We start from the raw sequence: 2,407 nt of genomic DNA, 5'->3' as shown, positions 1-2,407 counted from the left end.
ACATGACATTAACGGGCGATGTTAGCCTTCCCCTACGTGTTTAGACTGCTAATGCGGGCTACTTAACGGAACAAAAATGCTCATCTGTGGAGATTTTTTCAAAGCTAGCCGCGAGGTTGGCTCCTTTTCTTTCCAGAGCACTTCCATTCTCTCACCCGTTTCCTCTTTTCCGGAGGTAGGGGTTGGAAAAGGGGTTCATCATCTTTGAGCAAGTGTGAGAAAGCTCTCCCCTCTTTCTCCTGCCTGCCAACCCACCTGGAGGGGTGATGAATTTTTGGTTTTCTTTTGTGAGCAAGAAAAGCTGGAAGCTAGGATAGTGGACTCCTGGATGCGTTTTGGTTAACTTGCCTTCATCCTTCCTTCCAGTCCAGGCCTTGCCTTTCTTCTACCCTCAGTCTGTGAAAATAGTTCAGGATTGCTCTCAGAGCCACATCTGCATCCTTCTTAGCTCCAGCCTTCTGAAGAAACTCCACTGACTTTCATTACTGTTGGCAGGGAAGCTAGATTGGAGATGCTGTCTGTTGGGTTGTGTGTGCATTGTGCATGTTTGTCTACTTTTAATAACTTCATAGAGGAGACTTTCCTGTGCTAGCTGGTATCTCTCCCATGGGGAAGACTTTCCAGAGCAAGGAATTACCGAAATTTGGATGATAGCCTTTTGTCAGGTCGTCTTCCCCTTTTTCAGTCTGGCCTGGGAAAGCCATGTGTCCTCATGATTCATATGTACCCAGTTTCAAGGACATCAGGGATAAAGCAAAGTAAAAATAATTTAATGTGTAATAAATATTATTCAGTGGACTTTGGTTTAAAAAGATGATTGCCGTCCTTGTTCATACCTGGAACACTAGCTTTTTTCAAAGCCCGTGAATTGTAGACATGGAGATCTGTAGACATGGAGAACTGAAAAGACGGAGAACTGTTTTTCTAGCTCTGGCTCTACCATTGCTACCTATGGATCTTTAGGCAAATTACTTCAGTTTTCCAGGTCTTCATTCTTCATGTGAAAAATAAGTGATCTGCATTCATTAATATATAAAATATTCACCACAAATATTCACAACAATAAGAATTAAAAAAATTCTAAAAACCTCAAGAATATTTTCTTTCTTTTTTTGGGGGAGCCAGGCAGGAAAACCTCATTCAAATGGCAGCAGCGACATCTGGTGACCAAGATGCTCAATAGCTGCAGTAAAGGTATGGGATAGTTGACTGAGGACTAGATTTTCAGAGAAGAGGGCTGTGATTGTTTTTCAAAATTGTGATTGTCTCTCTTGCAAACAGTGCTCTTTTGGTATCAAAGGATATTGTACTGAATTTATCTTATGGTAATAAGAAAGAGAAAGGAAAACATTTTTACCTCATATCTGCAAAATTTACTAATTTTAATAACATCTTCCGATGTGATCTATCTTGTATCTATACCACCATTGCTCAAAATATTTTGATATGTGAGGAAATGGGATTCCCATTCATGGATGGCCTCCATCTCTTTTTCCTGGAAAACTTCAGTGGAATATGTCTGGGCACAGGTGAAGTCTTAGCAATGTCAGAGAGACTACACAGCACAAGTTTTTTAAATATGACAATTTTAGCATTTGATTGGCATTTAACACTCTGGGAAGAGGTAGTAGAATGAATTCATCTCATCTCCTGTGAATTTATAAACTGACTATTTGTGTGGGTGCAGTTTGTGTGTGTACTTACTCTAGCATGATTGTGTTTCATTTCCTATTAGGAAAAATCTGATAAATCTGATAAATACTGGGCTATATGGATCCATTTTATAACTTTAAAGGTGGCCAAATTTGTTTATCTAATTTTATTTTATTATGGAGTTTAGCTTCTGATTGGCATGCTAACTAGCCTGACCAGGTAGGAGTTCAGGGTGATACATAACTGGACAAGTTGTTAATACCTGGGAGAACTTAAGCTAGTCACATCACTTCTCTAGACCTTAGTTTACTAGTTCTTAAAATGAGGAGGTTGGATACTTTATGATCCCTTATAATGCAAAAGATATATGAATCACTAAATCACAGATCTTTAAAATTTTTTAAAGCCTTCATGTGGGAAGACCTCCTTCAGGTGCCTCTTTATTTGTGACTCTTGAGTGTCAATTCTGAACCTTCCAGTTAGGCATCCCATTAGAAGTCAGGATTGATGAGCCCTCCTTCTTCTCTACGTCCTGCCCATATGCTCATTTCCTGATTTCAAAAATGATAAAAATCTTAGGTTCTCTGGTAACCATTTACTAACTTATTGGAATGCGCTCAGCTCTGTCTTGCTGTTTGTCAGAAAAAATCATAGCGTGGGAGCAAGACTGAACTGAACACAAAGCTGAAGCAGCTGTATTTGAGTTTTTCTAACACGTTCCCATATTCTCATGGTGATGGTTTTTTATTAAGAT

The sequence above is a fragment of the Choloepus didactylus genome, chromosome 4 (assembly GCF_015220235.1).
Source record: "Choloepus didactylus isolate mChoDid1 chromosome 4, mChoDid1.pri, whole genome shotgun sequence".
NCBI classification, from domain to species: Eukaryota; Metazoa; Chordata; class Mammalia; order Pilosa; family Megalonychidae; genus Choloepus; species Choloepus didactylus.
The sequence above is the reverse complement of the archived record's forward strand: the minus strand, read 5'-3'. Positions refer to the sequence as shown.